At 39.5% G+C, this 18,675-nt stretch overlaps 1 long non-coding RNA gene across 3 annotated transcripts; it reads right to left on the bottom strand.

Annotated features, from left to right (window-relative positions):
* Positions 1–8,381: 8,381 nt before the first annotated feature.
* Positions 8,382–18,168, bottom strand: LOC122672974. Of its 3 annotated transcripts, XR_006334553.1 has the most exons (4): positions 18,104–18,168; positions 15,899–15,988; positions 13,512–13,663; positions 8,382–8,514 (listed from the first exon to the last, which is right to left on the bottom strand). It is a non-coding gene; the product is annotated as an uncharacterized LOC122672974 (long non-coding RNA). The 3 variants fall into 3 exon arrangements; XR_006334551.1 differs by lacking the exon at positions 8,382–8,514 and having other exon boundaries at positions 13,212–13,663; XR_006334552.1 differs by lacking the exons at positions 8,382–8,514; positions 18,104–18,168 and adding an exon at positions 17,884–18,095 and having other exon boundaries at positions 13,212–13,663.
* Positions 18,169–18,675: the final 507 nt, after the last annotated feature.

Genomic DNA, 18,675 nt, shown 5'->3' with positions numbered 1-18,675 from the left:
GCTATATTATGCAAATAGCAGTCAATGGAAAACTGACATGTTTGTATTGAAAGAAAGTGAAAGTGAAGTTGCTTAGTCCTGCAACCCCACAGAAAGTAGCCTGCCAGGCTCCTCTGTCCATGGGATTTTCCAGGCAAGAATACTGGAGTGGGTAGCCATTTCCTTCTCCAGGGGATCTTCCCGACCCAGGAATTGAACCCAGGTCTCCTGCACTGCAGGCAGACTCTTAACCGTCTGAGCCAGAAGTTTTTGAATTAATTTCAGACAAAGTAGACTTCAGAACAATGAAAATTATCAAGGATAAAAAGGGACCCTATTAATACATAATGATAAAAGGTCAATTCTCCAAGATATATCACCCCTACTGTGTATGCATCTACAGCAGAGCATCACCTGTATGAGGCAAAAACCTGACAGAACTGAGAAGAGAAACAGACAAATCTACAATTAAAGTCAATTTCAATACCCCTTTATTGGTAGAACAAGTAAACAGAAATTCAGTGAAGATATAGGTGACCTGAATAGCACTACCAATTGCCCTAAATGACATGTTTAGAACACTTCATTCATCAAAAGCAGAATACAGATTTTTCTCATATAGGTAGCACAGGAATGAAGCATGCCATAATAAAACTACTAGGGCTCTGAAAATTAAATTGTTACTGGAATCACAGCCCCAAAAGGTGGGCCAGGACCTTCCCACTTAAAAAAAGATTTAAACAGGGTTCTGAATCGCCTAACATAATAAACAAAATGTCAGGAAACAACTGAAAACCACTCTGGAAAATCACACTTTGAATGAGTGAAGATAACAGGTACCAACACTGATATAATTCAAATGTTGGAACAATTTCATAAGGATTTTAATCAACCATCATAAAAATGTTTTCAATGAGCAATTAAAATACATCTAGAAAAAAGAGAAGGAGAATCTTAACAAAGAAATAGAAGAGATTTTTTAAAAGTGGTAAAAGAAAATTATAAAACTGAAAAAAGCAGTAACTGAAATAAAACATCTCATTGAATGGGTTCAACAGTAGATTAAACAGGATAAAACAAGGGTCAGTGAGCATAAAGACAGATTATGGAATTTACTGAATCTTATCAAAGAGAAAATAGACTATGTATCTATAGTCTCAGAGAACTATGAGGCCACAATTAAAAAAAAAAAAACCTGATGACCCAATCAAAAAATGGGCCGAAGAACTAAACAGACATTTCTCCAAAGAAGACATACAGATGGCTAACAAACACATGAAAAGATGCTCAACATCACTCATTATCAGAGAAATGCAAATCAAAACCACAGTGAGGTACCATTACACACCAGTCAGGATGGCTGCCATCCAAAAGTCTACAAGCAATAAATGCTGGAGAGGGTGTGGAGAAAAGGGAACCCTCTTACACTGCTGGTGGGAATGCAAACTGGTACAGCCGCTATGGAGAACAGTGTGGAGATTCCTTAAAAAACTGGAAATAGAACTGCCATATGACCCAGCAATCCCACTCCTGGGCATACACGCCGAGGAAACCAGATCTGAAAGAGACACGTGCACCTCAATGTTCATCGCAGCACTGTTTATAATAGCCAGGACATGGAAGCAACCTAGATGCCCATCAGCAGATGAATGGATAAGGAAGCTGTGGTACATATACACCATGGAATATTACTCAGCCATTAAAAAGAACTCAAATGAATCAGTTCTAATGAGATGGATGAAACTAGAGCCCATTATACAGAGTGAAGTAAGCCAGAAAGATAAAGACCAATACAGTATACTAACACATATATATGGAATTTAAAAAGATGGTAACGATAACCCTATATGCAAGACAGAAAAAGAGACACAGATGTACAGAACAGACTTTGGGACTCTGGGGGAGAAGGCGAGGGTGGGATGTTCTGAGAGAACAGCATTGAAACAATTGTACTATCAAGGGTGAAACAGATCACCAGCCCAGGTTGGATGCATGAGACAAGTGCTCAGGGCTGGTGCACTGGGAAGACCCAGAGGGATGGGATGGGGAGGGAGGCGGAAGGGGGGATCGGGATGGGGAACACATGTAAATCCATGGCTGATTCATGTCAATGTATGGCAAAAACCACTACAATATTGTAAAGTAATTAGCCTCCAACTAATACAAATAAATGAAAAATTTAAAAAAAAGTGGTTCACTAAGAAACATGAAAATTAGAGTTTGGGATGACTGATTCTCAGCAGTAGGTAGAATTGAAAGAGAAATCTGTCAATAATGGTTTTCAATACTGTATCAAAGAAGGAATTTGATTGTGGAATAAATCAATGTCTAGGTCCTTATACATTCAACTAGAGATCACAGCGGTAGGATACTGAGTAGTCAATAACCTTCAGCTGGAGTTTCCTCATTTCAACTCCATATATAAACACTGAAACAAATTCATAATTGCACTGATTTTTCTCCTGATTAAAGAAGCAATTCTATAGTTCAAATCCTCCTGGAGAAATTCATAGATATATAAATGTACAGAAGTTAAAAACTGATGAGACATAAAATAACACACTGACCTGGAACGAATCCATTTCTATATGCTGGCTCTGATGCCTTAGTTTATTATATCAGGATTGTTCAACAGCAAAACACTGTTGAACATCAAATTGTAAGTTTTCCCTTTCATTATGATTATTCACTCTCCTGAGCCTAGTCTTTTTTTTTTTTTTTTTTTGCCATACAACATCCAGTGTGAGGTCTTAGTTCTCTGACCAGGGGAAATCCATGAACCCTGCAGTGGAACTAACAACTGGAACGTCCAGGGAAGTCACCCTGAAACTCATCTCAACCAGGACTAAGCTCCATGTAAGTATTCCATGCACTGCTGAACATATAGTAACAGTTTCTATTAACTAAGATCCTTTAATCTCATGCTTCACCCTATTTCCAAAAGCCTACTTAAAAATGTATTTTTTATTCATTTCTCATAAGTTTCTTTTATGTTTGACTGCTCTTACCTAGGATATTTCACTTCCCATACAACATGCCAGACCTATGCTCAAACCTAAGATGGCAGTGAGCACACCACTCTAAATACAACAGATAAAAGGATCAAGTGGCATCATTCTGAAAATCAAACTTTTAAAAAATCTGCTTTTAGGCACATTGGCTATTCAGGTTACTATTTCATAACTCCATGATATTTTTCTACTCTAGTCTGGCCAGGCCATATGTCTCCCATTCTGTCTCTTAGTTGTTCAGTCACGTCTGACTCTTTGTGACTCACGGACTATAGCCACCAGGTTCCTCTGTCTTCCTTAACTACAATAATACTTATCATTTTCAACAAGTATCTTCTATCCACATTCTTTCTCTAAGTAACTCTGCATCACAATTTTGAAATTAAAGATTAATCTAGATATCTTTGAGGCCATGCTATTTTCAAAAGTTCACCAAGAATATACATTCTAGAGTTTCCCAACACTAATTTACACTTTCACAATACTGCCTATGTCATTCATCTTAACAATGAAAACATGAAGAGCACATACATTTTATTTATTTTTTCATTTATTTGTATTAGCTGGAGGCTAATTACTTTACAATATTGTAGTGGTTTTTGCCATACATTGACATGAATCAGCCATGGATTTACATGTGTTCCCCATCCCGATCCCCCCTTCCACCTCCCTCCCCATCCCATCCCTCTGGGTCTTCCCAGTGCACCAGCCCTGAGCACTTGTCTCATGCATCCAACCTGGGCTGGTGATCTGTTTCACCCTTGATAGTACACTTGTTTCAATGCTGTTCTCTCAGAACATCCCACCCTCGCCTTCTCCCCCAGAGTCCCAAAGTCTGTTCTGTACATCTGTGTCTCCTTTTCTGTTTTGCATATAGGGTTATCGTTACCATCTTCTTAAATTCCATATATATGTGTTAGTATACTGTATTGGTCTTTATCTTTCTGGCTTACTTCACTCTGTATAATGGGCTCCAGTTTCATCCATCTCATTAGAACTGATTCATTTGAGTTCTTTTTAATGGCTGAGTAATATTCCATGGTGTATATGTACCACAGCTTCCTTATCCATTCATCTGCTGATGGGCATCTAGGTTGCTTCCATGTGCTGGCAATTATAAACAGGAGCACATACATTTTAAAGTAAATTACTATCACTTAAATCAGGATGCATCTTAAAATTGATGGCACATTTGGTTTTTAGCAATCCCTAAAACACTGATTTGTCTTTTAACTGATACCATTTCACATCCTAGAAAATATACTGCATGCAGCTTTGAACTCCTAAATCTGGAACAGAACCCTCATTCTGTGATTATTTTTTGCACCCCTCTGTGATATAAAATAAATTAGAAGTCCTTAAAATACACTCCTTACAAAACAAAAATTAACCTCGGTTTCATTGGCTCCGATTCAATGCAAATATACATGATATTTCAAAAGTGAAAGAAATTTGACTGATGCATCAATAAATATGAAATACCACCCTCAAACCCAACTCTATATTCAGTCCAATGTAATGATACATTACCAGTTATACACAATATTCCAGAAGAGGCAGGAATCAAGTAGGGAATAATCTTTTATGTTGCAATATAATATGTTATAATTTACACAGAAACATTTGTATATTTTGTGTATATGTGTTACTTTTTAAATTCAGGTATAGAGGGATATCCGTAGTAATTTTGGTGTCCTTGAAATTTTCCTCTGTCCAAAAAATTTTCCAGACAAGAATAATGGAGTGGGTTTCCATTTCTGATCCCACGGGATTTTCCCAAGCCAGGGATCAAATCCACATCTCTTGAGTCTCCTGCATTGGTAGGTGGATTCTTTACCACTGGGCCTTCTGGGAAGCCTATACTAGCTTTACTGTTTCTAAACTTCAAGATTTAAGTCCCCAGAAAGAACACTGTTTAACACTGTTTCACAATGGTCACCTCTGAATCATTTTCAATCTTATTCCCCCAGGCGTTGTATTGACACCTCAGCTCAGCTGCATGAGTCTTATTTAAAGACTCCTCCTTTAATAAAAATGGATCTTTTCCTTGCTTCCACTTGACAACTACATCTGGTTTTGTAAAACAATAACCTATAAATGGGAAATAATTTAGGATTCAGTTCAGCTCCAAGTGCTTTAACGTACGTGAATGAAGGAAGGAGCTGTTACAGGAGTGTACCATACTGATGGTGCTCACCTGACCTTTCCTTTGGAGGGAAGCTAAATATCATTTTTTTCTGAATCAAAAAAGAAACTGATCTCATTAAACTCCTGTATCATAATCAGTCTACATATACACAGGTTTAAATAAGGCTCTGCAAACAAACTTCCAATCATTGCCTTGATAGTGTAAGAGGGATGGCATATGCCCTGCAACTGGAAACTGGTAAAAAAAAAAAATAAAGAAAATAAAAAGGCACAAAAAGGAATCAGTTAACAGAAAACATGAGGCAGAAGAATGAATAAGTGAGCTGAAAGACAGATTGGTAGAAATCACTGCTGCAGAATAAAGAATGAAAAGAAACAAGGATAGGTAAAATAATTTTAAAAATTGGGAGGGAGGGTTCACAATTTGCAATTTCAATTACTCTGTTTACATCAAACCCTCCTGTTTCTCATTATATTACTGTCTCTATTCACAAAATACTTCTGTACTCTCAATACTACCTCACTTCTGATTGCTGAATATGGGTATTTCAATTCAGTTCTGACATTATCTGCAGATCCCATTGTCCAGGGGTTGAGTCCCACAAAATCACCTCCTCAAACTTTAGATGTCAATTGCAAGTCTAGATTGCTGAATATTCAGATCAACTGAATATAAATCAGAGGTCCCATATCCTCACCCTCTGACTTAATTTGCTAGAATTGCTCACAGAACTCCGAAGAACAGTTTCTTACCTTTAATAGATTGCCAGTTTTATTACAAAGCATGCACCTCAGTAACAGTCAGATGAAAAAGCTGCATAGGTCAGACCTTCCAGGCCATCTAAGAGCCTCACCCTACCACCACCTCCAAATGTTCAGCAACAACAAAGTTCTCTGTACCCAGAGTTCAGAAATATTTATGGAGACCTCAACATGTAGGAATAATTGTTATTAGTAATTAAGTCAATCTAAAGCTTCCCCACCTCCCCCCACCCCCCCACCCGCCCCCCCGACCTGGAAGTCAAGAGTATGGCACTGGAAGTCACAATCCTCTAATCATTTGATTGGTATTCTTGGAACAAGCCTACATCCTTGGGTTTTCAAAGTCACCTCTTTAACATGAACTCAAGTGTGGTTGAAAGAGGTTTGTTATGAATAACAAAGAGGGTTTGTTATAAGTATTTTTTGAATATTCTGTTATGGAAAACAAAATAATATCAATCTGTCTCTTACCATTTAAGAAATTGCAATCATTTTAGAACTCTATACCAGAAACACAGATGAAGACTAAGTACTTCTTATTATAAATCACAATATCATACATTACTTCTCATTATTCATCACAATATGATATTCTATTTTTAAACCTTCAGTTTTCCAAATATCTTTCTTTAAAAAAAATTGACCATTTATTTTTGGTGTGCTGGGTTGTCATTGCTGTGCTTAGGGTTTCTCTAGTTACAGTACATGGGCTTCTCACTGCAGTAGCTTCTCTTGTTACAGAGAGCACATGATCAGGTATGAGGGCTTCAATACTTGTGTCTCTTAGGCTCTAGAGTGTGGGCTCGGTAGCTGTGTTGCAAGGGATCTGTTGCTCAGAGGCAAGTGGAATCTTCCCACTGCAGGAATAGAACTCATGTCCCATACACTGGCAAGTGGATTCTTAGCCACTGTACTACCAGGAAAGTCCTACCATACTATACTATTAAGGTAGTACTGATATAAGAGTAGATATGAAAATAGAGACCAAAAATGAGTAATGCATCTAAACAGAGAAAAAAAATTGTAAAATATGAAGAAAAAAACATAGCAGTGGGTATTCCTGGGGCAGGTGGCGGCGGTGGGGGGCGGGGGGGTGGTCCAGTGGTTAACAATCCACGTGCCAGTGCAGTCAATCCTGCCAATATCCCCATCTGGGAATATTCCACATGCCTCGGGCAACACAGCCCGAGTACCACAGTTACTGAGTCTGCACATAAAAACTACTGAAGCCTGCGTGCCCATGAGCAGATATTCTGCAACAAGAGAAACCACCGCAATGAGAAGCCTGAACACTACAACTAGAGTAGCCTCTGCTCACTGCAACTAGAGAAAGCCCACACGCAGCAAGGAAAACCCAGCACAGTCAAAAATACATTAAAAAACGATTGATTTTTTTGGTTCTGAGTTAGGTAACGTTTCTTAGATTTGACAAAAACAAGTAAAACAGAAAACAGTTCAGCTGGATGGTATCGAAATAACAAACTTTTGTGCTTCAAAGAGCTACATGTAGAGAGTGAAAAGACAACTCACAAAATGGGAGAAAATATTTATAAAATATGTAACTGATAGAGAAACTTGTATCCAGAAATTTATTTTAAAAACTTATAAGTCAACAGTGAAAGGACAGATGACCCAATCTATAACTGGAGAATTGATATGAACAGATCTTTTTCCAAAGAACATATAGAAACAGCCAATAAGCAATTAGCACATAAAAGATGCTCAAAGTCTGGGAGATACAACTCATAATTATAATGAAACTCATTCATACTCATTAGGAGGGCTTTAAAAATAAAAGACAGAAAATAACAATCATTAAGGTATATGTGGGGAAATGGGAACTCTCATTCATTGTCGGTGGGCTGCTAAAAACTTGCCACTGCTTTGGAATAGTGTTTTGGCACTTAAACAGTGTTACTATATCTCCCAGTGATTTCACTCAAAATATATACAAAGTAGAATGGAAAACTGTGAACACAAAAATATTTCTACAACTGCTCATAGCAGCATTATTCACAACTGTCAAAATGGAAATAACCAAAGCTCATCGAGTGGTAAACAAAATATGATATAATCATACAATCAAAGATTACTTAGCCAGAAATTGAATTGGATGATAGATACATATTATAACTCTGGTAAACTATAAAAAGATCATGCTTAGTGGAAGAAGCCACAACAGGCTATATATTTTGTGATTCTATTGATGTGGAACCTCTGGAATACTCAAATCTCTAAGACACAAAGTAAATTAGTAGTTCCTAGGGGCTGGGGCAGAGAAGGCAATGGCACCCCCTCCAGTACTCTTGCCTGGAAAATCCCATGGACAGAGGAGCCTGGTAGGCTGCAGTCCATGGGGTCGCTAAGAGTCGGACACGACTTAGCGACTTCACTTTCACTTTTCACTTCATGCAATGGAGAAGGAAATGGCAACCTACTCCATTGTTCTTGCCTGGAGAATTCCAGGGACGGTGGAGCCTGGTGGACAAGACTGAAGCGATGCAGCAGTAGCAGGGGCTGGGGAGCAGAAACGGAGAGTGACTACCAATGGGTTCAGAGTTCCTCTTGGGGTGATGAAAATATAATAAAAAATAGTGGTGATAGTCCCATATGTCTGTGAACATATTAAAAAGTATGTTTTTTAAATTGTATAAACATAATTGTATAAACTAAAAGGATCAACTTTGGGTACATGAATTATACTGCAGTCAAGTTGTTATAAAAAAAATGTTCTGACAAAGAAAACTCCAGGTCCCGATTGCTTCCTTAGTGAATTCTAGTATGAACATTTAAGGAAAAAATGATACTAATTTTATGGCACTAAGAGTAGGAAGAAAAAAAATAGGTAACAATGAGCAACTATTTAAGTCCTATGACTAATATCATACTTGGATGTCAATAATAAATTATTTCGCATTAAATCTAGTCAAAAAAACAACTTAAAAGAAATGAAGATTAGAAAAATATAAAAATATCTTTATTTACAAATAATATTATCTAATATATAAAATAGTTTAAGGAGTCTTCAAAACAGCTAGTAGGAGTAACAAGTGAAGTATCAAATAGAAACAACAAAAATGAACATAAATTATATATCTATATAAATCAAAAAAACAATTGAAACTTGAAGTTTGAAAAGTATCATTGTAGCATCAAAAGATTTAAGGGCACAGCTCACAACAAAGATTGAAGATATGTAAGTGAAAACTACAACACATTCCAGAGGAACATTAAAAGCTAAGGAAAAGGAAAGACATTGTTCACAGATCAGAAAATTCAGTATTGTTAGATGCAAAGTTTCCCCCAAATCTTCTACATATTCAATACAATCCTCACAAAATACTACTAGGGTTTCCAAAAAAAAATTTTTTTTTAATTTATAGGGAAAGAAACTAACAGTCTAAGAAAAAAATAAAAGGACTTATTCTTTCTGATGTGAAAACATACTACAGAGCCAGATTAATTTAAAAAGTGCATGATTCATATTCACAAAGGTATTTAGATCAATAAACCAGAATGATATTCAGAGATAAGCCTATGCATATATACACAATTTATTTAAAAAGGTGCCAAGGCAACTAAATAGGGAAAGGATAATCAGCCCATTCAGTAGATTTTTGGCTACAAAGAGAAAGACAAGTAATGTTTCACACCATGTACAGAGATTAACTGGAAAAAGTCAAAGACTTAAATGTAAAACCTAAACCAAGGACATTTAGAGAAGAAAAATACAAGACAAAATCTGAATGACCTTTGCTTAGGCAAATTATTAAATAGAGGGATAGGGGGAATGGAACAGAAATTGAAGCAAATGATACACTGAACCTCATCACAACATGAAAATATTTTCCCAATTGTTTAGCAAACAAAATGGTCAACCATAGATTAAAAGAAAAAATTTTCAAAAGGTGTATCTTATAAAAGTCATCAAGATTATATAAAGAAGTATATTTTGAATTACTAGACGAAAAACTCAAACAAAACAAATGGTAAGAATCTGAACATACCTTTTTTTTTCACATTTTTTTCTTTTATTTTTATTAGTTGGAGGCTAATTACTTTACAATACTGTAGTGGTTTTTGCCATACATTGACATGAATCAGCCATGGATTTACATGTGTTCCCCATCCCGATCCCCCCTTCTGCCTCCCTCCCCATCCCATCCCTCTGGGTCTTCCCAGTGCACCAGCCCTGAGCACTTGTCTCATGCATCCAACCTGGGCTGGTGATCTGTTTCACCCTTGATAGTATACTTGTTTCAATGCTATTCTCTCAGCCATTAAAAAGAATACATTTGAATCAGTTCTAATGAGATGGATAAAACTGGAGCCTATGATACAGAGTGAAGTAAGCCAGAAAGATAAAGACCGATACAGTATACTAACACATATATATGGAATTGAACATACCTTTTTAAAAGCTATGTGAATGGCCAACCAGCATATGAAAGTTGTTCATCATCATCAAAGAGAAATGAAACCAAGTATATACAACAGACACCCAACAAAAGGATCAAAACTCGTCAGGTTTACGACACAAAATGAGGATATACACGTGGAGCAAGCAGAACTACTATATGTTGCTAATGCCCATATAAATGACACTTTAAACAAATCTGGCAATTTTTTTTTTTTTCTTCATATACAGACAGATCTTCAAAGATACTGCAGGTGTGGTTTCTTCAATAAAGTGAATATCACAACTGAATCACAAACTGTTTGCCTTCTGAACACATAAGACAGTTGTGTTCAAACACAGGGAAGCCTAATTACGTACAGCAGCATTATGTTTAAGAAAAATTATATATTCCTTAATTACAAAACACATCATTGTTAACATATATTAACCATCCTCAGAGCATTTTGTGCCTGATAATTTTGCTGCTGGAGGATCCTGTGTCAATGTTGACATCTGCTTAACATTAACGGTGATGGCTACTAAAGGATGGGATGGTTATGGCAATTTCTTTAAAGACAACAATTAATTTTGTCACACCAATTAACTCTTCCTTTCAGGATTTCTCCGTAAAATGCAACACAAATTGACAGCATTTTCAATAACCCTAAAATCTCTTTTCAAAACTACTGAATCCTCTCAAACTCTGCCAAATCAACCTATGTACTGTCATCCAGGCTTTGTTGTTGATGTATGAAGCCCAGGCAAAGTAGATTCAGCACAATTCCTAAGGGTCCTAGAATTCCCAGAATGGCAAATGAGCACTGGCTTCAACTTAAAGCCACCAGCTGCACTAGCCCCTAACAAGAGAGTAAGCATGCACTTTGAAGCTAAGCATGGACATCTATCTACCCATTATCTACCTATGAAAGTCCTGCATGGTATCTTCTTCCAATAAAGAAGTATTTCACCTATTCTGAAACTCTTGTAAAGTGTGGCCACCTGCATTAATCATCTAAGCTATAGGAGATCTTCTGGATAATAACTTCCTGCAGCTTTTTTGTCAGCCCTTGCTGTTCCCCCTTACACATTCATCTAATAGAGATGGCTTCTTTCCTTCACCCTCATCAATCAACCTATAGTATATTCAAACTCTTCTTTTGTAGGTTCCTTGCCTCTCTCAGCCTTCATAGAATTGAAGACACTGAGGACCTTGCCAAGGACTTAACTGAATGTTGTGGGTAGTCTGACCTTCTTTTCAGAACACTAAAATATTCTCCGTATCAGCAATCAAGTTGTTTCACTTTCTTATCATTCATGTGTTCACTGGAGTTGGCACTTTAATTTTCCATCAAAACTTTGCATTCACAAGTTGGCTAACTGGTGTAATAGGCCTAGTTTTTTCAGCATTATCTCACCTTTCAGCATAACTTCCTTACTAATAATTTCTAACTTAATTTAAAGTATCATGTAACTCTTCCTTTCATTTGAACAGCTATAAGTCATTGTACTGTTATTAATTGGCCCAGTTTCAATATTACTGTGTCTCAGGGAATAGACTTCCCTGGTGGCTCAGATGGTAAAGCAGTAAAGCCTACAATGTGAGAGACCTGGGTTTAATCCCTGGGTTGGGAAGATCTCCTGGAGAAGGAAATGGCAACCCACTCCAATATTCTTGCCTGGAGTCCCATGGAGGAAGAGCCTGGTAGGCTACAGTCCATGGGGTCACAAAGAGTAGGACACAACTGAGTGACTTTTCACCATTCACCACTCACCTCAGGGAATAGGAGGCCTGCCTGAAGAGAAAGACTGGGCAATGGCCAGTCACAGGGGAAATCTGAACACACACAATATTTACTAATTAAGTTCACCATCTCATACGAGTGCAACGCATGGTACCCCAAAACAATTACAATATAACATCAGTGATCACAGATCACCACACCAAATATAACAATGAAAGAGTTTGAAATGTTATGAGAATTTCCACAATGTGACACAGAGACACAGGGTGAGCAAATGCTGTTCAAATACCGATACGTGGTCCGACCCAGGGGGTTGACACAAAGTTTCCATTTGTAAAAACATTCTCAGCTGGGAAGCCTAATAAAGTAAAGCTAAATAAAACCAGGCATTTCTACAGATATAATTATTTGCAATGAGACCCAGGAAACTACCCAAGGGTCTTTTCACAAGGGAATAAAAATATGGCCTCACACAATGTAGATGCAAATATTCATAGCACATTTAATTATGATTAGCATCAAACCAAAAAGGATCTCAACATCTATACTTAAAAATACACTACTCTTCAATAAAAGGAATAAATACAGATAAAACAACATCAACAGTCACCAAAGAATTATACAAGGAGAAAGAAGTCATACAGACAGTGCATAAACTGTGATTCCATTTATATGAATTTCCAAAAAAGGGAAAAGTAGGGAATGTCCCTGGTGGTCAAGTGGCTAAGACAACACACTCCCAATGCATCATCCAGGGGACTTCCATCCCCGGTCAGGGAACTAGATACCACATGCAGCAAGTAAAGATCCGGTGTGCCACAATTAAGACTTGGCACAATCTTTCTAAATCCCATATATATGTGTTAGTATGCTGTAATGTTCTTTATCTTTTTGGCTTACTTCACTCTGCATAATGGGTTCCAGTTTCATCCATCTCATTAGAACTGATTCAAATGAGTTCTTTTTAATGGCTGAGTAATATTCCCAGAGGGATCGGGTAGAGAGGGAGGTGGGAGGGGGGATCGGGATGGGGAAAACATGTAACTACATGGCTGATTCATGTCAATGTATGACAAAACCCACTACAATACTGTAAAGTAATTAGCCTCCAACTAATAAAAATAAATGAAAAAAAAAGAAAAAAAAAGACTTGGCACAATCTTTTAGAAAAAAAACTTGTGGCGGACGGAGAGAAAGTATTGAAACAAAAAGAGGATCAGTGATTATCAGAAAATAGGTGTCAAGAGAGGACAGAAAACATCCAACGAAAACTTTCACATAACAGAAATAATCTGTATTGTGATTTTGGTGGCATAGCTGTACGTATTTTCCAGAACTCATTCTATTATACACAGAAACGTGTTAAATTTTATTTTGTCAATTACTTAATACAGGTAATATACTTCAAAAAAAGCAGGAACAGAAGATCAATTGCACTCGAGTCAGAGTCCTATAATAAAGTAGGCTCACCCAGTGCGACAAGGTGGCTATGGTTCTCCAGCATCACAGCTCTGTTCAGGGTCCTCTGAGCAGGGTTCACATGCTGCCACTCCTCCTGGGTAAACGCCACACTCACGTCCTTGAATGGCACTGATGTCTGTGAAGGCACACTGCTCACCAATCTGAAGAATTCAAATGTAGGTGACACGGATAATACTTTTGATATGTAATATAAACACTGAAGTCTTTTCACCTTATGAAACATCAAAGCTATCTGACAGCACACACACAGTTTGTGAAATCCCAGGGGAGCAGGCAGCGCTTCTCAGGTGGGGCAGTGATAAAGTATCTGCCTGCCACTGCAAGTGACAAGAGGATGCAGGTTCAATCCCTGGGCTGGGAAGATTCCCTGAAGAAGGAAATGGCAACCCATGACAGTATTCTTGCCTGAAAAATCCCAAGGATAGAGGACCCTGACAGGCTACAGTCCATGGGGTCCCAAAGAGTTGGACACACCTGAGCGCACATGCATGCACATGCACCCACACACACTGAGACACACACAACACAGGGACGTTTTCAATCCACAGTTTTCAATCTGCTTTCAAAATCCATCCAAAATTTGATCACTCCAAAGTACAGCAGGTAACATCATCATTTCTTGAAAAGATTACTGAAAGAGCCTGCTATTATCATTTGTTTCTACCACTGCCTCACCAGAGTCCATTCTCAGAATTGTTATTAAATTAGAAGTCAAATCAAGTCTTTTCTCAGCTTAAAATTCTCAAAAAACCTAGAAAATAGAGATAAATATTGAATTCATAGGTGAGGAGATCCAGTATGGTGGCAATGTCAGTTCTCCACAAAAAGATGAATAGATTCCATGAAATAACATTTAAAAGAAGCTTATCAGTTTTTTGAAGAATCACAAGCTGATTCTTACGTTTACATAGAAGAACAACCTACAATATGAACACATTTTTGAAAAAGAAGAAACTCAGAGGACTAATATTACTTCATTTCAAGAGAGACCATATAGCTTCTAATCAAGAAAGTGTGTGTTATAACAAAAATGAAACACTCAAGAAAATACAAAAGTGATATACATGCACACAGGTGAAAACACACATTACTTTAATTTAGGTGTCTGGGAAATTCAATGGAGAAAGTACATTTTGACACAAATGATGCTAGACTAAAACACTCCACTAGAAAAACATAATACCCTTGATTCATACTTTGTACTACAAAAAATAATTATTTCAAACTGATCACAGACCTCAATGAGTCTGGTGTTTAGATTTTAGTCAGGTGACTATATCACTAATTTAAAAAATAAATTGACAGCTGGTGTAATGAAGTTGGAACCAGCAAAATGGCTGAGCATGTGCTCCCTCAATTCACTATTTAGAATAAGTGCTTCCCAGGGAGCTCAGTAGTAAAGGTTCCACCTGCCAAGCAGGAGATGCAGGTTCAATCCCTGAGCCAGGGAGATCCCCTAGGGAAGGAAATGGCAAGCCCATCCAGTGTTCTTGCCTGGAAAATAACCATGAACAGAGGAGCCTACAGTCTGTGGGATGGAAAAAGAGTCGGCAGGAATTAGCGACTAAACAACAATAAACTATCAACAACATCATGGAAACATTTTAAAACAGATAAAAATGTAAATTTTCTCTGAAAAGGTAGTAATAAAAAAATAAAAATATAAAACCAAACTAGATTTATGACTGTTTAAAGTAACTTGGTAATCGACATCTACATCCAAAAAGCAGATGTACACACAAAGTCCAAATTTACACATGAGATTTTGGTAAGTCTGTAACATGTGATTTCCTCATATGAAACCAAAGAGAGATCCAGATAGGAGATAAAAGAGGGACGTGAAAGGAGAGGAGAAAAGAGCAGAAAGGGCTGCTGCAATAAGACTACTGTAACCAAGATACAACAGTTGTTGAGGGACACAAGAAAACAAAATTATAGGCTAACCTAGTGTATGAATACAAAATAAAAATTCAAATATAACAACAGCTACGAAGTTAAGAAAAATAATAAAAGCTTACACCCTTATCAAGTAGAGTCTATACAAAAATTCAAGAGTAAGTTAATATTCTAAAATCCATTTAAGCTACTCGCTACCTCTAATATTTGTAGATTACAGAAAATAAGCTATACCTTTACTCCAATAGATACGAAAATGTATTCAATATAATTCAGGGTACATTCAGGACTCAAGTAAAACTGATTATAAAAGGCAAATAACTTACACTGATAAAAGACGGCTAACACAATCTGAAATCAAGAGTTAAATCCACCAAGGCGGCGGGGGCGGGGGGGGGGGGGCGGGGGGGGGGGGGGGGCAGGCAGTGGTACAATGGATAATGCATCTGACTACATCAGAAGAGTTAAATCCACCATACCACAAATTGGGGAAATGAATCAAGAGCTCCCCTCAGATGTGTTCGTTTCCAGTGGGTCTTGGAAGAGTGCAGAGGACGGTGAAGATGCAGCTGGAGGGACAGAAACAAGACAGAGGTGGGACGGCTGGACTCCCCTACATTTACCTCTCAATCACCTCAGCAGCCTGGCTGCGGAGCAGCCTCTGCAAAACCTCATCTGACCCTTGAAAATGCAAAAGCAAGACCTCGTGGAAGCACCATGTCCCTTTTCCAGTTTGAACTGATCACAGGGCTTAAACCTACCTCTTCTCATTTAGTAAAGACAACTTTTTCCACTAATTTAAACAATACAAACAAAAAAAACTGACAACACACTAAAACACACCAGCAAAAGATGGCAGTATTTCTTCAGAATTAATCCTAGAAGACAAGACAAAGCCTGCATCTTTGTCAAGCAAAATTGTTTACCCTGTGAGATAAGAGAATCCACAGCAAGTCCTGTAAAAGGGATGGCCTTCTAAACGTCGGACCACCTCACTAACCTGAGCATCAGATTTCCTTTTTTGTTTTATGTGTTTAAGGAAAAGTGTCACACCACTATCACGACATAATTGGGAAGATTACATAAATCACCCAATGTAAAGGAAAGGGGTCTTTAAATGTTACCTGAGGCACAGTGAGGCCCATCAATACTAAACATTAGAGTCTGGAACAGAGACCGGTTTAGAACAGTTTCATACAAGGAGATGGGTGGCTCATGCCTCAAAAACCCCTAAGTTACTTAAAGTTTTCAGCAAGTCCCTTTAAAAGCAAAAGGTGAGGGATGGACATGGTTAGCTGTTGCAGACTTCTTGGCATCAGATCCTTTGTTTTTGAGGTCAGTCATGGTCAAGTAACGAACATGGTCATGTTCCTGTAAATCTCTATTAGATGAATATTATTCCCTGTCCTGACAAGAAAGGGCAAGGTCCCAATGCACAACTTTCACCGTCCAAGGTTTCAGTCCTGGCTAAGAGGAGGCAGATCTCAGCTGGCAGCTTCTTCAAGGCCAGTTTCCCACATCCTGCCAACCTGTCATCCCTGAAGGAGCCAGACACACAACCCAACTGTCCCTCAGTGTCCTTAGGCTGGCCTAATGTTGAAGACCAGGTCTCACAGACTGTGACCCAGACAACCATTGCTATTAGGTTGCAGAGACAGGGATGGGGGAGAAGTTCTCTGCTGCCTAAAGGCCTGGGCCACGGCTAGTGGAGGGTCTTAACGAGGACTCTGGAGCCCTGCAGGACATAGTCCGCAGTCTTTTCCCTGGGCCCTCCAACTCACCTGCTGGCCCAAGGCTGGGTAAGCTAGAGGGCCTCCAGGAGAAGGCTTGAATCTGCCTCTGACCTCACTCTCCCCCTGACCACCACCACACCACCAACCCTTGACTGAATCACTTCCCCAAAAGTCCCTCATGGGCAATTACCAGTGGGCAGGGCCCACTGCAGTGCTGACCAATAGCTGAGCAGGACAACTAAGGGTTGCTCTTTGACAGTTACTTGTGAGCAGGATCCAAGGAGACACTGCCCTGTTGCCTAGTAACAAGGTGCAGAGTAATAAGGCCCAGAAATGACTGCCTACTAAGGGCTGCGCTCATTCCACTCTGTTACCACTGTCTCAGCAGTTAGTACCTGGCACTTCGCTAACTCGTTTAAAAATGACACCACAAGGAATTCTCGGATCAACACCAAGGAGCAGATATGATCCATAGCCTCCTTCGCAGAGTTTGAGCTTTGATAAAGTCCCCTCTTTCTCCAGCCCACCGTACAGGCGACACAGCGGGAACCGACTGGATCTCTCCCGCTGCGTTGCCCCGCACAACCTCCGCCCGCGCTTCCGAGGCCGCGCTCGGCGGGCAGCGTGACCACGGCGCTTTCCCCCCAACTACCCGCCAGGCGTTCCGCCCTGAGGCAGGTGGCGCCGAGTATTCGCGCCCCACACCCCCACCATGCCCGCTCCTAACGGACCTCTGCTCCACCCGCGCCCGAGGGAAGACCCGAACTGGGGACACCGCACCCAGGGTCGAAGTCGAGGACAGACCCCGGCCCTACGGGGTCCCGCCTGGGCCGGACGGTGGCCCGAGACCTCCGGCTTCCGCGCCCTCCAGAAGAACTGGGCTGTCAACAAAGCCCTAGGCAACTCTAAGTCCCCATTGCGCCCCCAAGGAGAGACGACCAAAGTTCTCACCAGGAGGCCAGTAAGGCTGGAAGGGATGAGGCGGGGCTTCCGCCGTACACGCGCATAGGGAGCCCTTAGAGACTGGAAGGGCTGTGTGGCCGAGAAAGACTACATTACCCATGGTTCCCCCGCGCGCCCGGGGGACTGAGCAGTTACAGTGTTATGGGTGACTCAATCAGTCCAGTGCAGCAGAGAACAAATATGGGGGAACTGCTTTATCCTTGGTCCTGTGGCAGTGAAGTAAGAAAAGCTGTTTTTTCTTTTTCTCTTTTTGTCTTTTGAGTCTTTCTCTACTTTAACTGTTCCCCTGAGGCTTCCCTGGTGGCTCAGACAGTAGAGAATCTGCCTTCAATTGAGGGAGACCTGGGCTCAATCCCTGGATCAGGAAGAGCCCCTCTAGAAGGAAACAGCTACCCAGTATTCTTGTCTGGAGAATTCCATGGACAGAGGAGCCTGGTGGTCTACAACTCCATGGGGTCGCAAAGAGTCAGAACACTACTCAGCTGCTAACACTAATCTACAGTCTGCATTGATAGCTAACTGTCTTCTTTGCAGAAGACTAACCTCTTATGCAAACTACA

The sequence above is a fragment of the Cervus elaphus genome, chromosome 16 (assembly GCF_910594005.1).
Source record: "Cervus elaphus chromosome 16, mCerEla1.1, whole genome shotgun sequence".
NCBI lineage: Eukaryota > Metazoa > Chordata > Mammalia > Artiodactyla > Cervidae > Cervus > Cervus elaphus.
This window is presented reverse-complemented; position numbering and strand designations above follow the sequence as displayed.